The following is a 12,607-nucleotide window of genomic DNA, read 5'->3' as shown; positions in this document are numbered from 1 at the left end:
ACTCACTTTTTCCATTAGTAGCTCAGGTCATCAGCTCTTATTTCCAGCAGCCACTGGGTGAGTCAAAAATCTATCACAGAACAAAGACACGGGATAAACAACCATCAACACAAACACTAAAAACTATTTAGAGAGACAAATTAACCAAAGAGTCATGTGTTTGTGCTGTGGGAGGAACCTGGGGTACCCAATAAAAAACAGAGAACATGCAAACTACCTGCACAAAGACGCAGAGCCAAAATTCTGGTTCTTGCTGCAAAGGTGATAGTTCTCCCAACTGTGCAGCTCTTTTATAAGAACTTTGTCAGGCTTTGGATAAAGCATTGCACTTTTATCAACAGATGGGAAAACCACCTTTCTTCTCATGTAGCCAACACTGGTGTCTATAAAAACTTATTTTGTGGATCTAAATGTGAGGAAATGGACGAGATTTATTATGTGCTTGACATGTTTGTCACAACTGATGAGCAAGGTTCTGAAAAGTTTCTGTATACGAAGACCAAGCAGATGAAATTCAGTGCTTTCCTGCATCATTAGAGGATATGTGAATGTTTTTAAAAGCTTTGCATGTTAGTCCAAAAATTAACCAAATTAATCTGACACTTTCAGTTTCCACCATAACAGATGTAAAGGTGAATAAATTGTTTTCATGTTGTGGTTTGAGATCACATGATGTTACTATTATTATATTCTTTAAACACGGCTCTGATTTAAATGGCATGTGATAAGGCTACGTCTTCTAACGTCTAGCTTTTCCTGACTCAAATCTTGTTGTAACCATTACTTTTTATTTTATTTGGCAAAATTTATGATTGCAAAGACTGATGTTGATGTGATGTGATGACATTTCATTTGCCTTACTCTGTTTTAGATGCACACACTGCCACTTTAGAGTCCTTCTGTCTAGGATTTGACACGGAAACAAAAACAGTCTGACACTTTTACTTACTTTTGATGTGTCCAACTATAATAATTCTGCTTTTAGTAATGGTCTGCTGAAATCTTAAAATAAAGCCAGTTGAGCACCATCTGCAGCCCCTCATGAATCCATCACATCCACCTGTAAAAGCAATCCGAGCCGATTTTAGTTACAGCCAAAGAAATTTGAAATTTATGCAGAAAACATTAAAATATCCAATGTCATAACTATGGGAATTCAACTAAAAATGTGTAACATTTTCCAGACAGTTTTATGCAAATTGTAGTTTTTATTTATACTATATTAAAAATAAACACAGCAAGCAATAAAAAAGATAAACTGTTTGATTTGGAAATGCAGATGTATCCAAAAGAACAGATTTGACTCACTGGTATCTTTTTGAGAAAGGTGATCATCATATTTTTTACATGGATCAACTATACAGGAAAAATAAAAACAGCTATACTGCTGTGGAACTTCAATTTAATATGTAAAGTCCAAACAGGAGGTGCGTACGGACTGACGCAAGACTTCCTTAAGAGCGTAACCCCAAAGTTGAGTTGCATCCGAGAAGCAGGCTCATAAAGACAAAAGCACAAGGGTGCTTCTGTTTGCACAAGCAGCAGCGTCTGCAGCCACATCTGTAATTTGAGTTTGTTTTGTCGCCGGGGAATCTGGTAACCAAATATTTCAAGAAAAGAACCACTGGAAGGACTCCACTGACAGATGATGTCATGTAGATCCAGCAGGGATTTAAAGGCAACTCTATCATAATAACACCACCATCATCACTATCTCCCCTGGAGATATGGATCTTATAAGCTGTGCTAAAACTTGCTGTGAATAGTGAAAGCTTCAGGCTATTGCAGGTCAAACCTCGAGGCAGATGTATAAAACCATGAGCTGAAAACTGCCAGCATGTTTACAATTCAGTCTGATACATTGAAATCCCTGTTGAACTGCCTGCTGATCACAACAGCTGCATAAATAGATGTAGAAAGCAAATGGTTGCTTTACATATGAACAGTAAGGGTGGCATGGTTTGAAGGGCATCATGAGTTCCTACCGTGAATTGAAAATCATTCAGTGAGTTTCAGCCTGGTCCAGTTTGGATAATATTTGCCTTACTGGAGATTTAGTCAATTGATAATATTTGCCAGCCTGTGTAACAAGGCGGCCTTTTGCAGCTGGACTTACAGTGGAGAAGAAGATTGAGGCAGTAAGTTGGAAACAGCGAAGATTTATTCTTCCAGAACAGCATCAAGAGCAAAACCACAGGGGCAACTGCAGCATTAATTAGTCCCATCTGTGAAACCAAACCACCTTTAATTCAGAGTGGATCTCAATTTATCAATCACCACCTATAGGAATAAAACAGCTTTTACCAAATAACACATTTCCATTTACTTTTTATAAATATTTTACCCTTACACCATAAGTACCATTATGAAACACCACAAAAAAAGACTACAAACAATCCCAACCCCCACTTTCCCGGAACCTATAAATGGTGTCCGGACCTCTGGGGAAGTATTTGTCCAAAAACTCTGGAGAGGACACAGAAAAGACAGATTAGTCTCTCTATCTTAGCACCTTCACACTTAACATATTATCCACAAACATTTGCTCAAGTTTTACAAACCTGCTCTGAGTAACAATTAACCTCCCTTCACAGGCAACAATGAAGAGCAGCTGTGCAGAGCCTGGAAAAAAAGGCTATATGCTTATCATTAAATTACAGGGCCTCTACGGAGACATATAGAAAAAAAATGAAAGAAATCCCGACTTATTTTCTCGAGATCCCGACTTTTTTTTTCTCGGATCCAATTCCTTCAACACCAAGCGCACATCTTCTTTTCTCACATAAAGTCCATGCTCTCTGCATTTAGCGCACATCCATCGGTAACCGTGAAGCTGTCCAGAGGACTGCAGCTGGTTATTAATGAATTCAACCAAAACTGCCAAGTCGGAATAGGACTCTCTTCAAAATGTCTCTCACTTATACAGAAACCATGTCTGCTTTCAAGCACTGATTTGATGTGTTTGTACTCAAACCCAAGCTCGAAATAAAAATCTATATCGCTGTGATTATGTCGTTATGTACTGGTCCTGATCCGGATAAAGTTTCTCGGGATCTCGAGAAAGTAATCTATGCATAAAGTGCAGTGCTAAATAAAGCGCTAATTTTAATAAAGTGCAAAAAGTGCTGTTAAAGTGCTATGCAGTGGCTTAAGTACAAATAGTTCCAGTAATGAAGATCTTTTCATTACATTCTGATTGAAAGCTTTTAGTTCAGTGCAAAGTTAAACTTCTATTTGTGTGCTATTAAATTAGTCTTGACTGCATTTAATAGTTTGAAATACTTGGACTGGTTAAATCTCAGAATTTATACACACTAAAAAAGATTTATAAAACATATTAGATTTGGAAAATGTGGAACAAAGTTGAAATGCGGAACATATAGACTAATCTGTCCATCTTGCTATGTTTTTTGTCTTTGGTCAATAAATTTATATGGAAAACAAACAAAATAAAATCATTGGGTCCAATTTGCTTATAAACCTGGGAGTTGCACAACATTTGGAAAAGAGTAGGAGTCATTTAGACTTGGCATTTGACTTTAATCCAAGTTAACCTGTTTTATTTCATAACCCGAATCAGCTACAGCTTCAGTTTTTGAGTTTTAAAGATTCAGGCCACAATGAATAAGCATATATGACACTTCCATCATTTGTCTTGTTTAAAACACCAGTGCTATACAACAACATGTTAGTTCTTTTTGTTAAGGTTATATAAATAATGGTAAGCTGTTCCAGCAGAGAGCTTTCCAAAAAACGAAAAAAATACACCAATGAGAAAATCCTGCTTACTTGTTCACAGGATGTTTACAGCTCCAAGTACTATTAATGTCAACCACACCTTAATCTTAGTAAGCTGTGTCTGAAAGGATGGAAGGTAGTTTTATGGGGTCTGTGTTTTCCCATGCATTTTTTAAAAACATAGAAGTGGAACAAGTTACCAGAAAACTAGAAAACATTGATTACAATGTCATTCAGAATATTCAGTCCTTTATTTTATATCTTGCTATTGCAACTTCTCAGCTAAACAAGAGAACATGCTGAAGCAATATGGTACGATTATAGATCCAAACAACCTCTCAGTTAAAATCAATCCTTTTGCAGATACCCTACTCAAATCAAACTGTAAGACCAATTTTGTGTGTGTGTGTATATATATATATAAAACTGGCACAACTAGAGGTGATGGAATCAGGAAGTAACAGAAAATAGAGGTCCCAACCGGAACACAGGGCCTGATGTCCAGCATGTTTTAAATGCTTCCCTGCTGCTGCACACCTGGCTTAAATGAATGGTTGATTAAAAGGCTTCTGCAGGTACTGTAGGCATGCAGAAAAGGTAATTCAATCATTTGAGTCAGTTGTGGTGGAGTGGGAAAACATCTAAAGCATGCAGTGGGCTCTCGGGGTCAAAGTTTGGGACCATTGCAGTGAAAAAAAAAATCCAGGATCTTAAATACAGAAGCAGGTATGTCATTGACCAATATGATATGTCATTGACCAATCACAGTTTCCCATTGACTGTGACTGGTTGTGACAAACCAATCACAGTCAATGGGGAACAGCTGAGGCAGAATGCAGGCAGAGGAACTGATGAAAGGAGACTAATTAACAAAGGAGAACTGAATCAAAACTCAAAGACACTGGCAATAAAAGGGGGAAATGAACACTTATCAAACAGGATTAAATGTAAATCCACAAGAATAAACTACAAAACTAAATACAGAGGAATTGATCAAAATCGCAAGAGATATACAAATGAATAAACAAAGAAATGATCAAAATACAAACACAGAAGTTAGTCAAGAGCTCAGAATTGTGAATTGCAAAAAGTTCTTCCAGCAAAAAGAAGACTTTGTGATTTCTTGAGCTGTACGTTTTAAAAAGAAAACACTGTTTCACCAAAGTTCAGAAATTTTAACATTTTTAACATTGTTTATTACATACAGAAGAATTACTTCATATAAGTGTGTAAGTTTTAGTTTTACCTTTATGTACCTAAATACCTTTATCAGAAGACATCGGGGGTCTGGAGGTCTGACTTACAAATTTTAGAGGCATTCTCGATCCAAAACTAATGGGTGAAATGTTTTCTCAGGATGTCTTCTAATTCTGTGAAGGGGTAAAGACATATTTATTTGATTAAAGTGTGTTAGAACATCACAAAAAAATGTTCAAAGTTGTACTGAGTTTCTTTCACTCAACGTCTGTGCCTTTAGAAAGATTGATCTGAAGAAAAATGTCTGCCATCAGTGACTTAATGCTTAGAGTGAAACCAAGAATCAGCCTAAGTTCACTGCAGCAGTGTTGAGTTGAGTGAGATCAGCAGATCTCTTAATAAAACTATCGAATGTCTTCTGAATATATACACACAAAAATCTAATAAAATCACCTCTGTGACTAATATTTCCCAACACCGGGTTGTGCGTTTTTGCAGCATGTAAAAAACAAGAGACTTTCTGTTAAATCTCTACACAAAGTCCTCTGGAGAAGTCCCAGTTCCACCTATAAATGCAGCCCGAGAAGCTATTTGGATCATTGTTTGTGTCTTTAGGACCAGATGCTGACCTGCGTGTTGGGTTATTTTGTGTTTCCTGTTGTTTTGGAGCAGTTCTGCATCGAAGCAACAACTGTCCAGCTGCAACCCTGTTGGAAATCTGCTTCCCGTTTCCAGGCATGTCGACCAAAGGGGTGACAGGTTCTCTGTTCTGTCTGCAAAATTTCAAAACATGGATTTATGATGTTATAAATTCCTTTGATTCTTCCAGTGAGAGGATCAATGATGATGTAAACATTGGCCTGTTTTCATGCACTTTTTATTGACCATAACTAGCCAGGAGTCTTTGAGCGTAAGAAAACTCTTCCATTTTCTTATGAAAATTCTTAAGAAAATGGAAGAATGTAAATCAATCTTATCTATAATATTCATAATTGAGAAAATGAAACTATAATCCAGCAGGCCTTGGTCAGAGACAGAGAGTTACAGGTTTATGTGTAAAAATTAAGCGCAACTCAAAGCGTGTCCATCTATTGCAACATAGAAATTTCATCTTCAATTAAAATTGGCCCAAAAGCAGTTACATAAATCCTTGTGCCACAAAAACTTGAGTGCTAGAAAAATGTCTGAAAATGCCTTTGTTGTTTTGTTGTTGGCAGAATATATAACAGACTTTCAGCATATGACATTAATTCATGTCTTTGCTGTGTATGACATCTCTCACATTTACGGTGGTGCAAAAGTAGACGTAAGAAAAACAAAACAAAGTAGTACGTCATTGTGAATTACAAGGAAATTTGAATCAATCAATCAATCAAATTTTATTTGTATAGCACATTTCAGCAGCAAGGCTTTACATAATTAAAATGCAAACAGCATGTGACATAGAATAAACAGTGAGAAAGAGAAAGAGATTTTGAAAAAGATTAAAACAGATAAAAACATTAAAACCCGCGCCCCTTTTAGGAGTTCAGTTAAACGTCTTTTAACTGGGACTTCAGTCAAAACCACCGTTTGACAAGGACTCCAACCTCTAGGTTTTTAGTTGAAACGCCGTCAACTGGGACTCTAAACCCTGTAGAAATTTAGTTAAACGTTGTTTAACTGGGACGTTTGAATCAAATGTTTTGCTAATAAAACCTAAAGTGGGCTGTGCATGTTCATTCTCAGGATAACTGCATATTAAAATGGAAAAATTGACTGAAATAATGGCAAACCTACTAAAGGAGGACATTAACCCGAGAAGCAGCCATGGTAACGCTGGGACAGCTGCTCAGATCCACTGCTTAAGTGGGATAATCCAAAGACAGGAAAATTATCAGTCATGCACACCATGAATCAGACCTTTATGGAAAAAAGCGAGAAGAAAGAATTTGTTAAAGGAAAGCTATTAGAAGGACAATTTTCAGTTTCTGACAACTGTAGGAGAATGGACCAGTCATGATATAATCCTAAATCCATTAAGAGTCGGTGGCAAGACTTGAAAAATTCAGTTTACTGGCTCTTTCCAGCCACTCTGCCTCAGTTTCAGCCACTTACTAAAGAATAATAAAAAAATGGTTTGAGGATTTTATTGATTTTTGTTTTATTTTGACAAACAGTTTCCCAGACCACTGTGGGGAATATCAAAACCTACAATCTCTTATCTTAAAATATGTTACAAAATGTAAAAAAATAGAAATAAAAATAACTCTACATTTATTTATCTTTTGGGTGTCAGAAGAAATCCAGACGTCAAGCGTGAAGTTCTCAGTTATGTCATGAAACCTGCAGCTGTGTTTTCTGGACACTCAAGTGAAAAGTGGACACAAGCTGACAGCCAATCATCACTGAATAGTAAATGAGATCATAGGCTGGGAAAGAATGACAAACCTGGCAACCCAAACACTGAGAGAGAGTGAAATCAGAGCATCTGTCAGAAGCTTTTATCTTTACCATCCACTTTGAAAAGATTTTTTTAACCACTTCAAATTGTAGACTTAGTAGAATTTATGTTGTAAAGTTTTAAGTGGGAGTTATATATAATTTTTCACCACTAAAAATGTAATAGTTTGAAGTTCTCATCTATGTTGTTTTATTTCTTTGACTTCTAGACTTTTAGATTTTATAACTGGACAGCACATGCTTATTTACTTTACGGGGATTATTCTTTTATTTTTTTAAAATATATAAAATAAACTTGCTAATTTCCATAATTCAATTAGCATTATTTTAAAAAGTCAGGGTTAATTAGCAAACTTTTTAACAATTAAGGAAAAACTGACTGAGTTTAGCAGATTCCTGCATCACATTAGTGATGCATATTTCACTCACAGCTGTTAAAACTATTGGTGCAAACCTGTAACGTCCGGCTGTGAGGGGGAATACGTTTATTTGGGACACATGACTGCATCGCACAACCCTTAAAGACCCGCCTCACTTCCAAACCCCTCCACCAGAAACACGGCTGCCTTATTAATGATTCCCAGGTGGAAGTTCCCTCTTTTATTGTCGCTCTGATGAGCTCATATCAGAGAAAATATGTTTACTGAAATGATTGATTAAAATTTTAGGAGCCAGTTAATACGTCATATGAACGTGACTCATGAGAAACGCATTGAAAGAAGATCAGACACATTTCTCCCTATCCTCCTGAGAAAAACAAAAACCCGGGGTTACCCTGCTATGTGCAGCAGCAAACCCTTTGGTCCATGATATTTATAGGTTTGGACAGTAATGGTGTTTTTTTATTACCCAAGTTTCAAGACCGAGGATTTGCACTACTATCTGTAAGTTTATAGTCAAAAGTAACAAAGTACTTTTCAGAGGTTAAAAACTATACTCAATCAACTCTGTGATGTGACAGAGTTGAGTCACATCACTAAGAAGAGCAGGGAGTTTGAACATTTTGGTCCTAATTTTCAAACTCCCTTAAATCCATATGCTTATCAATTTTCCATCTTCTTAAGACTAAGCAGATTTGTTACAAGAACTTAAGAGTTTTAGCTCATTTCAGTGTTTGGAGAATGTTGAAACTTTCATCCATAGAATTAAGAGGAAAAACAGTTGGCATGTGTCATTTAGTTCAAAGATGGGGATGAAATATGTTGTGGCAGCGTCTGGGACTGCAGTGGAAAAATAGAGTGATGTGGTTACAAGCGAGGTGTCTGTGGTCGAACGACTTTCATAACAGACGGTCATGATACAGGAGACGTTCTCCAATGATTGTTAATGACGCATGAGACGGACAGAGTGATGCTGGTTGTGAAAGTGAACAATAAAAGAAGAATGACGGGTAAGAATGACATTGTAAAGGATTTGTTATCCTTTAAAACTTCAATGTTCATTTCCATTTGTTCCATCGAATTATCAAGACAAATTAAAGGCATCTGCTCCTGCAGGATGGCTTTCTGCTACAATTATGATTTATTTGCTTTTTTTAAAAAGGGCAAGGTTTTGATGAGCCTTTTTTTTTTCCTTTAACTTGAAGGCATTCATGAAAAATGCTCTGGTCAATAATTGATATAATTTTGTTAAATGATATTTTTTTACATTGATCAGGTGTTGCAGTATGATCACCTGCCTATCAGTGTGACCTGTCCTGACCGGTCGATGTGGCGATACTGACAGACCTCAGAAAGTCTCCTGTGGTGTCTGGAACCAAGATCTATGATGTTCACTTACATATCGAATGCATAGCAACACAAATAGATGATCTGGTCCATGATTACTTAAATTTAACATGAAGTGTACAAAAACACCAACAGATTCAAAGGGAGAAATTAACCAGACCACATAAATTATACAATGAGAACTAAATATATCCAATAATTAGATTCTAATAAGAGTTTTAGGGGGCTTACCTCTCCTAAAATAGGCAGGAATTAGAGCTACAGTAAGTCCTCTTTTTGGATCCTATCAAAAGGTTCACAGCTGTTCCTTCCTTGGACCACTTTTGGCAGATACTGAACACCGCAGAGTGGAAAGACCCACAAAATCTGCAGTTTTGGAGACGTTCTCAGCCAGTAGTGCAGGCACCACTATTTGTTCTTTGTCAAACTCCCTTAAAGCCTTATGCTTGACAGTTTCCCCTGCTTCTAATACATCAACTTTGAGTTTGCAAGATAAACTCGCTGCCTAATATATCCAACCTACTAATCCAGTGAAGAAACCATTGTTTACTTTATTTCATAAATCATAATGTTTTGTCAACTCAATGCATATTGAACAACATTTACAATTTCCAGTTCTTATTCTGTGTTAGTTAATGTTCTTTCCATGAAACCTGTTTTGTTGGCTTTTACTGAATCTGCATGTACTTTGCAGCTTGGAGTCACATCATGTTATTTACAGGTGCTGTATATCCATAAAATTCACACAAATAAAACAAATAACAGACATGTTTAGGTAAATTTACATCATGTGAAAATGCTTTTCTTAGAGCCATACAGATGTAATAATCATGCAAAAATAATATTTGTAATTAAAAGCTCCGAAAACAAATAAGGACTGATTTATACACTGCAAGACATTTGTTGTCTCATTCCTCTGGCAAAATCTTCCATATTCATTGTCTCCTTTCCTGTTTCCATAAAAGAAAGTCTTTATTTTCCATCCAGGACGGTGATATTACACATCAGCCAAAGAAAACTAACACTTTCTCTCTCAGAAAACAACGGACAGACACAAGCCTGGTGTCTGCGAGGACTGGGCGGTTTCCACGCACTAAATAGTCAGATCTTTGTGCCAGAGTTTGATTCTGTTTTCGCATAAAATCACAGCTTTTCCGCAGGATTTTTGGATCTAGTTCCAGGATTCGAAAGCTGGCAGTAAAATTAAAAGTCCCCTAATGATGAATTTGACCCCTGCCTGGTGGTTTTAGTTAGTGGTGGATAACAAAATATTTCCTTGTCTCCGGTTATTATTATAAGCTGGAATTTAATTTTAAGTACGTGAGAGGAAATTATTTACACTTCTGCAAGACAGGATTGTGGCAGAGGGTTACAGCTGTTTTGGGTGAAAATTTGGTTAAAAAAAATCCACCAAATATAAAATGAGCTGAGCTTTAACACACATTGGATCGTCCACAAAGTCACCACTTCTAATTATAGATGAAACATTTGATTTTTAACTAAATAAATCTGTGATGTTTACCTGCAGAAGAGTGCAGAAATATTTATTTCTAATTATATATTTATGCCTTTTTCTTCTTGTATTATCATTTACAGAATCACATTTCTACAGATATTTATTTTTTACTTGTAAAATTTTAAATACAGATAAAGTTAAAAAAACAAATATCAATTAGGATTTTTCTTTAACCATCTTCAATGTGACATTTGTCAACTTGTTTCTCCAGGTACTAGAAACAGATCCTCTTTGAATTATTCTGCTAAGTAATCCTGTGGTGTCCTGTAGTCAGAAAAAGTAGATCTTTTTGACACAATTTTGTAGATGCTGAACATTTCTGTCCGTCTTCTAAGTAAAATTTCTCCAGCTCTGATCACATGTAGATCAGACGAAGCTGGAGGAATTGTTAACAGCAATTTTCAAGTCTTGCCATAAATTCTCAATCATCTCTGTTTGTTTACAAGCACACAATTACTTGATGGTTACGGAAGAGACATTTTATAACTTTGTTGACTTTAAAGCCCTTATTGTAGCTGTTGTTGTCTCCCAACACACAGAGCCTATGTCTAAAAAATGATTTCATTTAAGAAAAGACTAAAGATTCTCAAGGGGTTACAACATCATGTATAAACCTGTAAAACTGTCATTACCAAGTACAAAAAATTTACTTTTTCTGCAGCAAACTAATGATCTCACAGTCCCACTTAAAGAACAAAATTACTGGTCAGAAATTATATGTCATAGAAAACTTTTTATACATATCTCACAGCCAGTGTTGTTTAAAAAGTGAGTAGATCTATAGTGTTAGTTGTTGCCAATGATTACAGCTTATGGCTGTAAATGTAGCAGTTTAATGTTTTCATTTCCAGCCTCATTGGAGTTTGAAAGTCCAGAGTTTGGGTCAAATTTACAGCTTCTGTTCCCCAGCAGTGACATGAGGACATTGCGTTATACAGGCCTGTTTGCTCCTGATGAATGAGAACAAACATTGGCTAAGAGATTAAACCGGAAGACATTTTTTACGCACTCAAATTGGGCTATGTAAATTACTAAATCATAACAATTATCACACACAGAACATTGCTGTGCCATCAGTAATCCTGCCAGTTCAGAGCCTATAAAGTCTCCATAAACTCCTTAAATTGCACTTTATTGTTTATTATTTTAACAAGCAGGTAATTATGGGGGCATTATGAGTTTATGAACACCCACTTAGCGAAAGTCTTGATGTTTAACGGCACGTTTTTCTGGTTACCTCATAGGAAACAGATGTGTCGTCCCTAAAGTAGACCAAAACCATACTGTACGCCCGTCTTCATAAATTTTCTTATGTAAATAGATCTCAGTGAACACAGCTTTGCAAAAGAAGCAAATAAATAGTCTCTAAGGCCAAATTAACACCAGACGTGAGCTATTCCAGTTATCATTCATCATTGCTATCATATGGTAGAAATAAAAGTATCTAATCTCCAAAGATACACAACTGTGACACATGCTGGCCTCATGAGTTTGCCCTTCATGAACTTGAGGGTTGTCTAAGGAGAAGGAAGGCAGACGAGACACTAAAACGCCGTGGCTCTGAGTCGTCTGTCATCAGCTGCAGATTTAAAAGCTGTCAAGTATTAGGCAGAGAAAAACCAGACAGTAAAGTAAACACCATCAATGAAATCATCCACACACACAGAAGAGCAGATGCAAGTTTCATGTTAGGCTGTAGCATGACCACAAAAACACACCCATCTTTAAGTTTAACAATTCAGCGCCGGGGTGACATGAGGACGCAGAATATGAATATGTGTTCAGCAGCATGCTGCCTTTTATGTTCTGCAGAGCCTGGACTGAATTTAAACGTTGTGATAAAGATCCCTCCTACTAAAATATTTAGGTTAATCTAGCTTGATCTTATAAGCTTTACATTACAACACGACCTCAGCCTCTGACTGACTGTGAATCATGAGCCCCGTTGAGGCTCATTTTCCTTCTGGGGAAATTTAAATCATGTGTT

The sequence above is a fragment of the Poecilia mexicana genome, unplaced genomic scaffold, assembly GCF_051168715.1.
Source record: "Poecilia mexicana isolate PSO_F unplaced genomic scaffold, ASM5116871v1 scaffold_11, whole genome shotgun sequence".
Classification (NCBI taxonomy): Eukaryota; Metazoa; Chordata; class Actinopteri; order Cyprinodontiformes; family Poeciliidae; genus Poecilia; species Poecilia mexicana.
The sequence above is the reverse complement of the archived record's forward strand: the minus strand, read 5'-3'. Positions refer to the sequence as shown.